This window comes from Narcine bancroftii, chromosome 7 (assembly GCF_036971445.1).
Source record: "Narcine bancroftii isolate sNarBan1 chromosome 7, sNarBan1.hap1, whole genome shotgun sequence".
Lineage (NCBI taxonomy): Eukaryota > Metazoa > Chordata > Chondrichthyes > Torpediniformes > Narcinidae > Narcine > Narcine bancroftii.
Genome location: NC_091475.1, coordinates 198,245,748 through 198,262,786, shown reverse-complemented (window position 1 = coordinate 198,262,786; position 17,039 = coordinate 198,245,748). Strand labels below are relative to the sequence as shown.

Sequence of the window (17,039 nt, the reverse complement as noted above, 5' to 3'; positions counted from 1 at the left end):
CAAATTGGAGAAATGACCCCTCATCTTCAGACTGGCCACCCTCCAACCAGATGGCATTAATATAGACCTCTGGCCTTTGTTAAAATGCCCCACCCCCATCACCTTCTCTCTCTCCTTTTGCCCTGTCTCCTTTCACACAGGCATAATCAATTCTCACCTCTCCCCTTATCGTATCCAATGAACACCTTTGGTTGGTCTGGACCTCTTCCCCCAGCCAGCATTGTCTGTATTCTGATATTTCCTGTTGCTTTGCTCATCTGCTTTATTCCTTAAAGAAGGGCTCAGGCCCGAAACATCAGCAAGATATCTTTGTCTCCTATAGATGCTGAAAGACCAGCTGAGTTTCTCCAGCATTTTGGTGTGTTTTTAACTACAATCACAGCGTCTGCAAACTTTTATGTTTCATACAGGAGTATCAGGGCCAAGCTGAGAAACCAGTTCTTCTCACGGTCAGTGAGCATGCTAAATGACCAAAGGAACTGCTTGAACTGACCATCCAAGACTCTCATAGATATGAAACTATTTATTTAATTGTTTGTACATATGAATACTTGTGCTGAATATGTATTGTTTGTCTGGATGTGTATCTGCATGTTTTGTCCTGAGAACCGGATATCACTGTTTCGTTGGGTTGCACTCATGTAATCGGATGGTGAATAAACTTTGCTTGACTTGAGTAATTTGAAGTGAGATACTTCTAAAGTGTAATGCTGCCTGTATGATACCAAGTGTATCAAGTTCAAACAAACTATCTTCTATGTTAAGTATCAAGGTAATAAAGCCACCTCCTCCTTTCCAAGGGAAATGTTAATGAGCAGGATGGCTCTTTCTTGAGTCCTCATCAACATTTCATTATCAACTCAAAATATTGATGTATACTTATTATCGAGTTGATAATGAAATGTTGATGAGGACTCAAGAAAGAGCCATCCTGCTCATTAACATTTCCCTTGGAAAGGAGGAGGTGGCTTTATTACCTTGATACTTAACATAGAAGATAGGAGCATGAGTAGGTCATTCGATCCTTCGAGCCTGCTCCGCCATTCAACGAGATCATAGCTGATCTTAAAGTTCAGTACCCCGTCCCCGCCTTCTCTCCATAACCTTTAATACCCTTATACTGAAGAAATATATCTAATTCCCTCTTAAATATATTTAATGAACCTGCCTCTACTGCCCTCTGTGGCAATGAATTCCACAGATTCACCACCCTCTGGGTAAAGAAATTCCTCCTCATTTCGGTCCTAAATGTGAGCAATGCCTCAGTGCTGAGCTGAGAGCATCAGCCCAGACTTTGTGTCTTCAATATTCCTTCTACTATTGACTCTGTGGTATAACCTTTCAAGAATGAATTGTTCCCCATCCTCAGGAAGTAACGATCAACAGATTCCAAGTCTGCTCATACATGTCTAAACAGTTGTGTGCCAGAGCGTCTCTTATGTTAAGTTCCTACCTAAAAGCAGTTCATGAGCCACATGGGTCTATTTTCTTTCTTGAAAAAGGGTTGCAAATCAAATTCTTTATATTATGTACAGTGCTCTTCAAAATGTTTGGGACCAAGCCATATTTTCTTTAATTTGCCTGTGTTCCACAGTTTTAAATTGGTAATCAAACAATTCACATACCAGATTTTATTCAAGGTTATTTGTATACATTTTGGTTTGACCATGTAGAAATTACAGCATGTGACCATAACGTTAGGGACATTTGGCTTCACAGTTGTTTGTGATTAATCCGATATGTTTAATTGCTTCATTGGTGCAGGTATAAGAGAGCTAGGCTTGCTTCTAAGCTTTTGATCACCTTTGGAGTCTGTAGTTGCCAGTTTTCAACACGTGGGCCAGAGTTGAAAGTCAAAGAAGCCATTATGAGGCTGGAAAAAAAGAATAAAACAGTAAGAGACATCGCCCAAATTTTAGGAATACAAAAATCAAATTTCTGGAACATCATTAAGAAAGAGCAGACCGGTGAGCTCAGCAATCACAGGTGGGCCATGGAAGACCTCCACTGCCAGTGACAGTATATTTCATAATAATGAAGAAAAATCCCAAAACGCCTGTCCGACAGATCAGAAACACACTTCAAGAGGCAGCTTTGTGTGTGAAAAAGAAAAAGTGTATATCATGGCTAACGTGATTTATGGTGTGAAAAATAAAAAATTAAAAAAAAAAAAGAGGCAGCTTTGGATGTGTGACTGACTACTGTGTGCAGAAAACTTCATGAGCAGAAATACAGAGGCTACGCTGCAAGATCCAAACCACTGGTTAGCTACAGAAACCGAATAGCCAGATTATAGTTTGTCAAGAACTATTTAGAAATGCCTATAGAATTCCAGACCACTTTGCTTCATTGATGACGTAACTGCTGAGGCAGGAGCAAAATGAATTCGAAGGTGTATAGAAACATCTGCTGATATTGGAGCAAATGACTCTAAACTCATTGGACGCTGCTTCATCCTTACAGCAAGATTGTGGTGGAAGACAGAAATGCAGGTGGGGACCACATTGGACTGCTCAGGCTGGCCCACCTTTGACCTGGTAACTCCTCTCTGTTCTTTCCCAATAAAGGCTGAGAGCCCTAGTCTCCTCCCTTAATATCAGCCTTGGATCTAGGCCAGAAGCATGTAGTTTTGTGCTGGATGTTTCAGGACATTAAGTTTTGCATGATCAATAACCATAAGCAGACACGAACCATGTGGTCAAAGGCTTAAATGTCCTGAAAATCCTTTTCCCCAATCAGTGCCATTTTCTTTTCCTGTTCATCTGATGATTTTTCTCATCAATTTGTGCGCCCCATTTCAATCTCTCTTTCCTAAAATAGTTCTAACTAATCTTTCTGCACTTGCATCTTAGCTGATAAAGGCAAGTATCAAATATTCTTGCTTGAACAATCTTCTCAAGATGTGTACTGTTGTGTGGTCAGTACAATTTGTGACTCCAAAAACAAAAATCTGCTGAAGGAACACAGCAGGTCAAGCATGATCAGGGGTGGGTGGGGGGGGTGAGGAAAAGACCATTGACATTCAGGGTTGAAACTTCTTCAAGACGAGCCTTCATCAATCTGCTGAGTTTCTCCAACATCTGTTGTCCAGCGTCTGTCTTCTCTTGCGCCACCTGATTTGTGACTCAACTAATTGAATGTTCATTCCTCAGCGTCAAAAGCCACTTTCAGGTGCCTTCTCCGCCAAGAATGCGCCTGCAGAAGCGGATTCAGTCCTGTGGAATGGTCGTTCAGATGGCAATGCTGAAAGCACAGCGCTGGCCACCTGAAAGGGACAGCTGCACGGGAGGTGCCTCGGAGCCGTCAGTGCTGGGGCGGCTGGCGCGGGTGTCCCCACACTGATCCCACAGCCCCATGTCAATCCCCACACTGATCCCACTCCACTGCACTGCTCTCTCCCCACAGCCCGTCAGTCCCCACACTGATCCCAATTCCCCGCTCTCTCCCAACAGCGCCGTGTCGATTCCCACACTGATCCCACTGCTCTGCTCTCTCCCCACAGCCCTGTTGTCAGTCCCCACACTGATCGCACTGCCCTGCTCTCTCCCCACAGCCCATGTCAGTCCCCACACTGATCCCACTGCTCTGCTCTCCCCCACAACCCTGTGTTGGTCCCCACACTGATCCCACTATCCCGCTCTCTCCCCACAGCGCCGTGTCGATCCCCACACTGATCCCACTTCCCCACTCACTCCCCACAGCCCCGTGTCGATCCCCACACTGATCCCACTGCTCTGCTCTCTCCCCACAGCCCGTCAGTCCCCACACTGATCCCAATTCCCCGCTCTCTCCCGACAGCGCCGTGTCGATTCCCACACTGATCCCACTGCTCTGCTCTCTCCCCACAGCCCGTCAGTCCCCACACTGATCCCAATGCCCCGCTCTCTCCCGACAGCGCCGTGTCGATTCCCACACTGATCCCACTGCTCTGCTCTCTCCCCACAGCCCTGTTGTCAGTCCCCACGCTGATCACACTGCCCTGCTCTCTCCCCACAGCCCTATGTCGGTCCCCACACTGATCCCATTGCTCTGCCCACGCCTGCCGCCCCAGCGCTGATACAGGGCTGCGGGGAGAGCGCGAGACAGTGGGATCAGCGTGGGGACAACCCGCGTTGGCTGCTCCTGCCCCGACATCCCATGCTGGGGGGACAAGGGGGAGGTGGGTTGTCAGACGCTTGCCAGCTGATTCATCCCCTTAGCAGCCACTTTCGGACGGCTGCATTCAGGTGGGGGGAGGGGGGGGTGGGAACCTCAGTGTTCCAGCGATTATCCCTCCCCGGAATAGGGTCACCAAGTGTGCTTTGCAGTGCTCCTGCGCTCTCAGGTGGCCTCCCGACAGTCACACAGAGGTGAAATATGCGGCTTTACATCGGGGTATTTTGGCCACCTGAAAGTGCCTAAAGATCAAGTTGCAATCCATAGTCCTGAGCTCAAAATCAGATTGTCAGTCAGTGAACCCTTGAGGAAGTATACACAATGGTGATGAGGTTTTAAACTGAGCCCTCCTCTGCCTTTTCAGTTGGAGTGGGATCACTTGGTACTATTTTGAAAATGGGAGATGTACAAATTCTGTAGAGTGTCTTCTTAAAAAAAAACAAATTGTGAAAAAAATCAATATATAAAGTTGTCCTTTCAAAAATTGAGCATTAAGGATTAATTTTAAGTTTAAGCCATACAATCCTTCAAAAGCCCACAGACTTGGGGGTGTGGCACGATGGCGTAGGGAGCGGACGTGCCTTCCCGGTCTCCCCCAGGCAGTTATATAAATACCCGTTTTAAGAATATTTCTTTTCTGTTAAAAGTCTTTGTTTTGTTTATCAATTGCTTTTAGTTTAAAATGGCATCAAAGATTAAGGAAAATAGAGTTCAAATACAGAACAAAACTACACTCTCCGACTTTGGAAGAAACTCGGCCTACTTGCCCAGACAGAACCATGGAGTCAAGGCTGGAATCTTCTTAAGAACGGAGCTCATTAATTGGACTGTCGGATAAGCTGGCCTTGGACACCCCTCTGAAAGATGGTGATGAATATTGATTTGAAATGTTTTATGAAGATAAATTGCAGTAATTGGCATTGGTTGCCCGTGAGTTTTAAAAATCTAGATAACATTAAAGTTTATTAGTGATTTTTTTTGGATGGAATATCGGAAGGATGAATTTATTATCTATAAATACAGAACAAAATTACATTCTTTGACTTTGGAAGAAATTTGACCTATTTGCCCAGACAGAGCCGGAGTTGGTGCTGGAATTTTCTCAAGAACAGAACTTATTAAAGTTGATTTCGAACTCCTTTTTGAAAGATGGCGACGAATGTTGATTTGAAATATTTGAAATATTTTCTGAAGATAAACATATATATGGAACTCCTTGACCTGCAATAAGGTTTATCAGTGATTTTTTTTTGGATGGAATATTGGAAGAGTGAATTTATTATCTGTGAGTATGCATACATTGCAAACAGATTTTAATAGTTTTGAAAAGGTTTTTTTTAAACTAAACAACAAGATCAGTTTAATATTGAGAAAATTGGAAAAAATGGAAACTTTATTAAATTTGGAAACTCAGTAGAAAGAAACTATGAACAAGATTGATGATTTATAAAATTAAAGTCGAAGAAGCAATGTCCAAGAAGAGTTAAAAATTTTGAATAAGTTTTTCTTGAAAATAAACAATAATTTCAACTTAACATTGAGAAGATTGACAAAGTGGAAAATTTGATATTAAATTGGGAAACATAGAAGAAAGAACTTATGAATAACATTGATGCTTTAGAAGATCAAGACCGAAGGAATTATGTTCAAGAAAATTTTAAAAGTTTTGAAAAAACTTTTTTTGAAAGTAAGCTACAAATTCAACTTGAGACTGAGAAGAATGGAAGATTTGGTGTTGAACTGGGATGTTCAGAGGTGTTTTAATTCAGTGGATGAAATTCAGGAAGACTTGAAAAAAATTTTTAAAAAAAAGCTTTTATTGATTGTAAACAATGTTTAACTCAGTGTTGGGAGGGTGGAAAGGGTGCAAAATTTAATATCAAGTTTTGATTTTCAAAAAAAAGTTTATGAATAAGATTGGTTAAATTGATGGACCGGGGTTTTATGGATATAAGAAATGATGATTTTTCGGTTTATACGTGTATTTTGTCTGCCTGGGGTGGGGGGGGGGTGGGAGGGAGTGGTACTTCTCTCCTGGAAGTCATTGGCCACTTGTGGTTTATACCACACCCATTTGGGTTTTTGGGAATTAACCACCACAAGGTGGTTTCCTAAGGGGTTAGGGGAGGTGGGGGGGGGGTGAAAATTTGAAAATTATTTAGTATCTATTATGTAATATTATACTAAGTCAATTTGAAATGAATGTATGGGGATACTATAAATAAATTTCAAAAAAAAAAAGCCCACAGACTTAAAAAAGACCAAAAGAGGCTGCAATTGCAGTGTGTATACATTACAGTAGAAGTCCCAAAAGCCAGACTGCCTGGGGATTGGATCAGTCCGGATTCTTGGGCAGTACTTTTAAAATTTTAGATTTCAGAAGGAGAAATAAAGCTTTATTAGTTGTGAATGGAACACTTGCAGCTTCTACTGCTTGACAGTTCTTTTGTTTTCTTTAAATACTTTCATATATTACCTTGTTTACGACTTTGTAATTTTTTTGTGATCTGCACTATGTGTGCATGCATCATGTATTGAAGACTGAAGCTATGGTTCAGTTCCACAGGTTTAATGACCGTTTGCAGGGACTTTTCTGCAGTAGCCTTTTTTAAAGGACGTAAATTGTACATTCCAATGTCATATGTTTCCATTAGAACAGTATATTGCTGAGCTTGGCATGGTGGACCAAAAGGTAAAGAGGAATGCAGTGGTCATTGGGGACTCCATTGTCAGAAATACAGACAGGAGATTCTGTGAGCCAGATAGGTATGACCGCATGGTGTGCTGCCTCCCTGGTGCAAGGGTGCGGGATATCTCAAATCGGGTCCAGGGTATTCTAAAAGGGGAAGGCGAACAGCCTGATGTCTTGGTACATGTGGGTACCAATGACATAGATAAAAAGAAGGAGGAAGTACTGAAAAAGGATTACAGAGAGCTAGGACAGAAACTAAGAAATAGGACAGCCAGGGTGGTGATCTCTGGTTTGCTACCTGTGACACGTGCAACTGATGACAAAAATGGAAGGTTAAGAAAAATGAATGTGTGGCTGAGGGGTTGGTGTAAAGGACAGGGTTTTGGCTTCTTGGATCATTGGGATCTCTTTTGGGGAAGGCATGACCTCTACAAGAAGGATGGGTTACACCTAAACCCAAAAGGGGTCAATATATTGGCAGCTAGGTTTGATACAGCCGTCGGGTGCGGTTTAAACTAATTTGGCAGGGGGGTGGGAACCTGTATGATAGGGCAAAGAACAGAAAAGATAAAACAGGAAAAGTTAGGTTAGGCAGCGAAAGTAAAAAAATCAGAAAGAGCAAGGAGGGTGAAAAAAGCAAATCTGAAGGCTTTATATCTTAATGCAAGAATCATTCGGAACAAGGTAGATGAATTAGCTGTGGAAATTGAGATAAACAAATATGATTTGATTGGGATTACAGAAACATGGCTGCAGGGTGGGCAAGCCTGGGAACTTAACATCTCAGGGTATACGATATTTAGGAGGGATCGGCAAGAAAGAAAAGGGGGTGGGGCAGTATTGACGGTGAGAGAAGGGACCGACACGATTGACAGAAAGGATATCAACTCAGAAGATGCGGAATCTATACGGGTAGAACTGAGGAATAGCAAGGGGCGGAAAACGTTAGTGGGGGTGGTATATAGGCCTCCAAATAGTAGTGTAGTTGGTGAGGGAAGGCATTAAAAGAGAAATTAGAAAAGCGTGCAATAAGGGAATTTGCATATAGATTGGACTAGTCAAATTGGTAAAAATACTGAGGAGGAGGAATTCCTTGAATGTTTACCGGACGGCTATCTAGACCAATATGTCGAGGAACCAACTCGGGAGCAGGCCATTTTAGATTGGGTATTATGCAATGATAAGGGGCTAATCAACAATCTTGTTGTACAAGGCCCTTTGGGTAGGAGCGATCACAATATGATCGAATTCTCACTCGACATGGAGAGTGATGAAATTAAAACCGAGACTAAGGTCCTGAATTTAAATAAAGGGAATTATGATGGTATGAGACGGGAGTTGAGTAAGATTGATTGGGTGGTGTTTATGGGGGAGTTGACTGTGGATAGACAATGGAAAGCATTCACAGATCTAATGGAGAAATTGCAAAAATCGTTTATACCGGTTTGGCATAAAAATAAACCAAAAAAGGTGACTCAACCGTGGATAACAAGGGAAATTAGAGACAGCATTAGGTCCAAAGAGAGAGCATATCAATTGGCCAAAAAAAGTACCACAACCGAAGACTGGGAACAGTTCAAGATGCACCAAAGGTGGACAAAGGGATTAATCAAGAGAGCAAAAATAAATTACGAAAGTAAGCTTGCGGCAAATATAAAAACCGACTGCAAAAGCTTTTATAGATATGTCAAGAGGAAAAGACTGGTGAAATCCAGAGTAGGTCTCTTGCAGTCGGAATCAGGGGAATATATAATGGGGAATAAGGAAATGGCAGACCAATTAAATTCTTACTTTAGTTCTGTTTTTACAAGAGAGGATACAAATAACCTCCCAAGGATGTTGGGAAACATAGAGACTAATGTAAGGGAGGAACTGAAAGAAATCAGTATCTCTAAGGACATGGTCTTGGGGAAATTGATGGGATTGAAGGCAGATAAATCCCAAGGGCCTGATAATCTACATCCTAGGGTACTTAAGGAAGTGGCCATTCAGATAGCAGATGCTTTAAGAATTATTTTCCAGAACTCGATAGACTCAGGATCAGTACCCATGGATTGGAGGGTAGCTAATGTTACCCCACTATTTAAAAAGGGGGGGTAGAGAAAAAGCGGGGAATTATAGGCGGGTGAGCCTTACATCAGTAGTGAGCAAAATGATGGAATCCATTATTAAGGATGTAATAGCGGAGCATATGACTGGCAGAGAAGGGATCGGACGGAGTCAACATGGATTTACAAAAGGTAAATCGTGCTTGACAAATCTATTGGAATTCTTTGAGATGGTGACAGGTAAAATAGATGGGGGAGAGCCAGTGGATGTGGTGTACCTGGACTTCCAAAGGGCCTTCGATAAGGTCCCGCATAAGCGACTGGCTTCCAAAATCAAGGCTCATGGGATTGGGGGCAAAGTATTGATGTGGATTGAGAACTGGCTGGCAGGTAGAAGACAGAGAGTTGGGATAAATGGCAGGCGATGACCATTGGGGTGCCACAGGGATCTGTACTGGGACCCCAGCTGTTCACAATTTACATTAATGATCTGGATGAGGGGATTGGATGTAATATCTCCAAATTTGCAGATGACACGAAGCTAGGAGGGGTTGTGTGCATGGAAGAGGGGGTCAGGAAGCTCCAGTGTGATTTGGATCAATTGAGGGACTGGGCAGATACATGGCAAATGCACTACAATGTGGATAAATGTGAGGTTATTCACTTTGGTAATACAAACCAGAGGGCAGATTACTATTTGAATGGCAATAGATTAAGAGATGGGGAAGTGCAGAGAGACCTAGGGGTACTTGTACACTAGTCTCTGAAGGCGAGCATGCAGGTACAGCAGGCAGTTAAAAAGGCAAATAGTATGTTGACCTTCATATCAAGAGGGTTTGAGTATAGGAACAAGGATACCTTACTGCAGCTGTACAGGGCCTGGGTGAGACCCCACCTGGAGTATTGTGTGCAGTTTTGGTCACCTGATCTAAGGAAGGATGTTCTTGCAATGGAGGGAGGGCAGAGGCGATTCACCGGGCTGATACCTGGAATGGCAGAAATGACTTATGAGGAAAGATTGCGCAAATTGGGATTGTACTCGCTGGAGTTTAGAAGATTGAGAGGGGATCTCATAGAGACCTATAAAATTCTGGCAGGACTGGACAGAGTGGATGCAGATGGGATGTTTCCAAGGACGGGAAAATCCAGAACCCGGGGCCATGGTTTGAGGATAATAGGCAAACCATTTAGGACCGAGATGAGGAGGGATTTCTTTACCCAGAGGGTGGTGAATCTGTGGAATTCATTGCCACAGAGGACAGTAGAGGCCGGTTCATTAAATATATTTAAGAGGGAATTAGATCTATTTCTTCAGTATAAGGTTATGGAGAGAAGGTGGGGACGGGGTACTGAACTTTAAGATCAGCCATGATCTCGTTGAATGGCGGAGCAGGCTCGAAGGGTCGAATGACCTACTCCTGCTCCTATCTTCTATGTTTCTATGTTTCGTAATTATTTCAAATTTGTCACTTAATTTCAAGTGTTTTTTCTCTTCGCACTGCAAAGTTTATTGACCAGGATCCATTATTATGGATTTGTAAATATCTGGTTGCCACTGTGCATCTGTGGCACTTACGTTGGCACGCACACAAAAGCCTGGTAAATTTAAAATGAGAGTTTTTGAAAAGTCCAGATTATCGGGTGGTTTGGAATTCTGGCATCCAGATTTTTGGACCTACTGGATTACAAACATCAACACTCAATTGATTGTCACCAGTGACGATGTATCAAACTAATTGTGCCTGGTGCTGTAAATGTCATATTTCAGGAAACTAGTGGCATTGTCAAATACTGTCCGATTTCAAATTTAACTTCAGATGAAGAGCAAGGAACCTTGTGTCTGTCCCATTTTTTTTACCTCCAATGTCTTTGCAAAATAAATTAACAATTTGAAATCAATTTGCTTTTAAATGCATGAGAATAAATCTATAACCAGGTTTCATGCAATTATAAGTGGCCCCAATACAAGGGTAATGACAAATTATGTAAACGATGATCTTTCTTTTCTACTTATTTGCTACATTCTGTTGATGCTTGCTGAGGGCATAAACTATTCAAGTTCCAAAAAGAAATTTGTATTCAAGACGAGTCCATCTACAACACACATGTCAAACTCTGGCCCGCGGGCCAAATATAATTATATTTGGCCCGCTTATAATTATATTTGGCCCGCAAGATCATTTCAAAAATGTATTAGAGGTGGCCCGCCCTGCAGCGAGAGCCGATGCTGTTTTTTGGTCACGTCACCCCCACCATCCTCCCCCTTCATTGCACATCCTTCCCCATTGTAACACGAGAAATTGTAACACGAGAAGTCTGTCAATGTCATCAGCCGGCAAGCCAGTTGGAAGGCTCCCCGCACAACCAGTCACTTCTCCCACCTGTCGAGCGGTGCGGCGGATGGGCGAGCGCCCGTGATTTCCTGTCGGTGCGACGGGCATGGCAGGCTGCGCACGGCCCCCACAGCGCGAGCGCACTTCTCCCGGTCGCCATGGCCTTCAGCGCTTGCACCCGCGCGGACCCCAGGGACGGCTGGTTCGGCCCTGCACGTGAAGAGAGAGATGGTGGCTGTCCGCAAAGGCTGATCGGCAGCGCGCTGGGCCTGAGTGGGTGGGTAAGCAGGGGTGGGCAGAGGGTGTAGGTGAGGAGTAATGGGCAGGGGAAGTTATGGTGGTGCGAGGGGCAGTTAGAGGGAGGGATGAGTAGAAGGAGGGGTGGATAGGGAAGAGGTAAAAGGGGAGGGGCAGCGGGAGTAGGGGAGGGGTGATTAGAGGGTGAGAGACGGGTAGAGGGAGGAACAGGTTGAGGGGAGAGGCAGTAGAGGGGCATGTATAGGATGGGGTGGGTAGAGGCAGAGCGAGTGGAGTGAGGGGTGAGTAGAGGTTGGGTAAAGGACTGGTCAGGTAGAGGGATGGTGGGTCGAGGGTGAATAGAGGCCTAGAGCCTGAAGAGTGAGCAGGAAATGCTGAGTCCTGATGGAGGCCAAAATGGACACAGCCTGTGAATACTGACTACATCTCCACAGGGACCAAATAGGTTTCCCTCAGGTCAAGCAAAGGGTGAACTTGAGCTACCTACTCCTGACCTGTAACATTATCCTCCTAAAGTTATATCCTAAAGTTTAACATTACATTTGTTGAAAGAAGAGAAAACATGCAGATGTTGTTGAAAAATTTCAATAAATATTTAGTTCGGCCCTCGACTTAGTCCAAGTTTTTAATTTTGGCCCTCCGTGAATTTGAGTTTGACACCCCTGATCTACAACATACAGTCAGGTGCTTAGGAGTTACTGAAAATAAATTTGACTGCAGATTATTATTTTACATGGTTTCCTGTACAAGTAGGGGTTGGAAATCTCAAATACTAGAAATGTTCAGATCAGATACTATTGGAAACCATCAACTTCAATCTCCATGGATATTTGATGTTGCTTTCCTTCTAAAAATAAATCACGATGTGGACAATTGAGAGCTGTTTCACATTGAGAGGATAAATGGAAGGGGAATGTTAACAGTTCAACAACTACATACTCCATAGTGGAGAGCGCCAAGTTCCTCGGAGTTCACTTAACTAGTGACCTATCGGAGACACACATCTCCTCACTTGTCAGGAAGGCACAACAGTGACTGTACTTCCTGGCAAGGCTTCTGGGCTCCATCAGGAGCTGTACTGAGAGTGTCCTGGCCGGCTGCATCACAGTGTGGTACAATTGTTGCAGAGAAACAGATCGGAGGTCAATCTAAGGGACCATAAGAGTGGCAGAGAGGATCACTAGAGTCTCCCTCTTTCTTCACCAACCCCCCACCCCCTGCCCCGGCCCCGTTGACGAGAACTACCAAGATCATTGTCTGTAGAGAGTGGGCAAAATCATTGAAGAGCTTTTCCACCCCGCGCACAGCACCTGTCGAGAGAGAGGGATATAGGAGTATCCGAGCCCACAGCATCAGGCTGAGGAACAGCTTCTTCCCACTGGCAGTGAGAATGCTGAACGACCAAAGTAATTGCTTTCACTAACTATCCGAGACTTTCATATCCATGAAACGATCTATTTATTTTCTAAATATTTTATTTGTTTCGTTGGGTTGTACTTGTACAATCAGATGACAATAAACTTGACTTGAGTTAATGGCAGGGCTTTTAAAAGTATTGATGTGCAAAGGAATCTGGGTTCTTGGTGCACAGCGCATTGAAAGTGGCAATACAATTAGATGGAGGGGGAAAGGTGAAGAAGGCATATGGTCTCTTTGGCTTCATTGAGACTCAAAGTAAGGGTATGTTGCAGTTATATAAAACTTTGGTTAAGCTGCACTTGGAACATTGTGTGCAATTCTGCTTGTCCCATGACAGAAGAGGTTTACAGGGATATTGTCTGGTTTGGAGGGTGTGTTATGGGAAAAAAATGAACTAATTTGAAGGGAGTATAGTTTAGTGGAGACATCAAGGGTAAGATTTTTACACCAAGAGTTGTGGATGTTTGGAATGTATTACCAGGGATGGTGGTGGAGGCTGGAACAATTGGGGCATTTAAGAGACCCTTAGATAGGCACATGGATGAAAGAAAAGTAGAGGGTTATGAGGTAAGGGGGTCATTTATTTTGGGTCAGCACCACATCATGGGGTGAAGAGCCTGTATTGTGTTGTAATGTTCTATGTTAAATTTGAGTTGTTAACTCGGGACTGTTGGAGGCTGAGGAGAAAACTGATAGAGCTGTTTAAAAATACAAGACAGAAGGCCCTTTCAGGTGGACCCACCGCTTTGAGGGCAGCAGCAGGAGTGGATCTTAACTTGCAGACTCACTTTTCAGGTGGCAGCCCTAAAAGGCTGCTTGCAGCGTTGCCTGGTCCACCTGAAAGGGCCTATTCATATCCAGAGATGATTCATAGCCCCTCCGGATCTGATGGAGGCGGGGCAACTGGTGCCACAGCACCACCTGTCATAAGTATACGACATAGCAATGGCCATCTTCCCTACCCATAATCCCCCACGAAGGTGGAACTGCTCTGTGTTTCCCACAACAGTTCCAGCTGCGTGGGGGATTATGGATAGGAGAGATCGCCATTGCTATGCTGCGTTTTGAGCTGCAGATAGTGGCCATCTAGGCTGTGACAGACCTCACCGGCTGTCCCCCACCAGCTCCCCCTGCCTTGACGTCCCAAGTGGGGTGGGGGCTGTCAGTTAGCGAGAAGTCGGGTCGCTGGCTGATGGAGTCATCAGACCGCCCCCAGGCAGTCGCTTACAGCAACTGCACATTCAGGTGCGTCGGTGGAGCGTGCCTCGGATCTGCCACATTCAGGTGAATATGTCTTTAGCTGCAAGGGGGGGGGGGCTTTACAATGGGGTGTTCAGGCCACCTGAAAGGGCCTATTGACAGTCAGAATCTTTTCCCCAGTGTAAAAGCATCACACACTGAAGGATGTACATTTAAGATGAGGGGAGGAAGTTTAAGGGAAATGTATGGCAGAGGTTTTGTCATAGATTACAATGGGATATAGACAGGATGCAGAGTTGGGCAGAAAAGTGGCAGTACAATCTGGACAAGAGTGAAGTGATGCATTTTGGAAGTTCGAACATCAAGGCAGAGTTAAACAAGAAAATCTGAAACACTGCGTTTGTAGTTTTTCATAAAAATGCTGGAAAAATTCAGCAAGTCACGCCATGTTCTTTATGTAGTGAAGATATATAACCAACATTTCAGGCGTGAGTCCTTCATCGAGGTATGAGCAAAAAAGCTGGCAGGTGCCTGAATAAAACGGTGGCTGGAGGGACGGGGGGGGGAGGAGCTCAAGGCCACCAGCAAGAGGTCATAGGTGGATGTGAGTGGAAGGGCATAGAGAAATGGAGAGGGAAGGTGGTGGAGAGCTGGAGGAAAGGAGGATAGGGAAGAGAGGGAGACAAGGGAGTGGCCTAATGGAAACTGGAGAAGTCGATGTTAATGCCATCGGGTTGGAGAGTGTCCAGACGGAATATTAGGTGTTGCTCCTCCAATTTATGGGTGGCTTCAATTTGTCAGTGCACAAGTCCACGGACAGGCATGTCGGCACGGAATTGAAATGGCTGGCATGTGGGAGTTCCCTACCATTGCTGTGGGCAGAAGGTGCTCCACAAAATGATCACCCAGTCTGTGTCCAGTCCTCCGATGCAGAGGAGACCACAACAAGAGCACCGGATGCAGTGGATGGCCCCGCAGATTCACAAGTGAAGAGTTGTTTCACTTGGAAGGACTGTTGTGGGGCCCCAAATGGTGGTGAAGGAGGTAGTGTGGGCCCACCTCAGGGAGACTGGACACAGTGATATAATTACAGCCATGCATCTACTTACGTCTGGGTTACATTCTGGAAGTGGGAACACAAATCGATTTGGGCATAAGTCGATCATTATAGATACACATACATATTTACCTAGATGTACATATACTTACATCTATTTTAGATTTCAATTACCTATATTACTATAAGTTAGGTGTATACTGTGTACCATTCAATAGCTGGCAGTGCAATCGCTTTGTTTTGGCTTTTGAGCCCACTTGTCAAATGCGCGATGCCAACATCGGTCCTGGCGTAAATTTTTATTAAACCCTTATGGTGACCTCGGACGTATCTGTGATTGGACTTTATTTGATTGGACGTAAGTATTTACATTTTTAATACATTATTACGTGACAACAAAATGATCCTTGAACATTATGGGCCAAAGGCGTTGTTCTATGTTCTAAACATTTTATACAGAGTGGCAGGTGCTTGGAAGGCGATGAAGGGAAATCAATCAAGTACAAGCAGCAAAATTTTAGTTTGATTTGGACATCGTGTTCGGCACAAATATGTGGGCTGAGGGGTCTGTTCCTGTGCTGTTCTACGTTCACTGGGTGTTTCTTTTGATGTCCATCTGAGTTTGTCTGGTCTCATTTTACAATTTGGACCTTCTTGAAAGATGCTAAGTAGTCTGAATTCATCACAGGAGCCAATTAGAAACTGTAGTTTTCCATGTTCTATTGGCTTTAGTTTAGGCACACTACCTGTTTTTATCCCTCCGGCGTTTCATGGGGAAATGGGGTTTAAAAATTTGTCAGATAATGATTTGGCTGAAATCACCAAATGAAGGTTAAGTGACACCTTTTGTCCTTTCTCAAGAGGAAAAGATCTTTGAAATTGCACTAAATTCTAGTATGATCTATGATCTTTAAATGTAGTTTGCCCTTTACATATGGCCTGGCTTTAAGTTGATCCTTTTATTTGTTTCCTTTCATCTACCTGAATAAGACATTAAATTGCACAATGAAATTAGTGTAAAATTTCAAATGATCATTGATATCTTAAATCAGAATTACAAATCAAAATAATGTATTGCCCACCCCTCTTCTTTGATGATCCATTTTATGTAGGGTACTTATTTAAATTTGCAACACCAGTCTACATATTCAGTCCTTTACTGTATTCCCAGTACCCATATGACTGTGTGGCCATAGATCCAATTCTATCTCAAAATTTATGGATGACATCAACGTCACTGGCAGAATCTCTAACAATGATAAGTTGAGTATAGAAGAGTGATAGAGAAACTTGTGGCTTGGTGCAAGGACCGCAGCCTCTCAATGTCAGCTTGGAGGAGTGGAATGCTTTCTGGTCTGCACAGGTGGAGACAGTAGACATCTCCAGTGACTTGTCCTTGTCCACCCATATCAATGCATTGATCAAGAAAATACATAAACACCTCAGAAGCCTAAGGACACTTGTCATGTCACCAGAATCTCAAAATGGTGCAAGAGCACCATTGAAAGCATCTTATTAGGGTACATCACTGCATGGTACATGAATGGTGTAGAGGGTTGTGAACATGGCTCAGGTTATCACCCACCCCACTGCCCTACATTGATTCCATCTATCACTCCTGCTGCCGTAGGAAAGAAGTCAATATTAAAAGACTCACCCCAGCCACATTCTTTTCACTGCTTCCCATCAGGGAAAAAAAAGGTTCACAAGTACAAGATTCAAGGACAATTTCTTTCCACCATTGTCAGACTCCTGAGTGAATCTCAAAAAAGTAAAATTACGTTGACTTCTGCTCCATGCCAACTGATCTCACTCCCTAATTCTGCACTTTTGCAGAATCTTCCCACGTGCAGTGAGAATGCTGAACGACCAAAGGA

General features: G+C 43.7%; 1 protein-coding gene across 1 annotated transcript in view; it reads right to left on the bottom strand.

Annotated features, from left to right (window-relative positions):
- Positions 1 to 1,616: 1,616 nt before the first annotated feature.
- chst7 (carbohydrate (N-acetylglucosamine 6-O) sulfotransferase 7) overlaps positions 1,617 to 17,039 on the bottom strand; it is a 33,987-nt gene continuing 18,564 nt past the window's right edge. The window contains exon 2 of the mRNA XM_069891920.1: positions 1,617 to 1,873. The gene's annotated coding sequence lies outside the window, so the exon portion shown is untranslated. The remainder of the gene's footprint in view (positions 1,874 to 17,039) is intronic.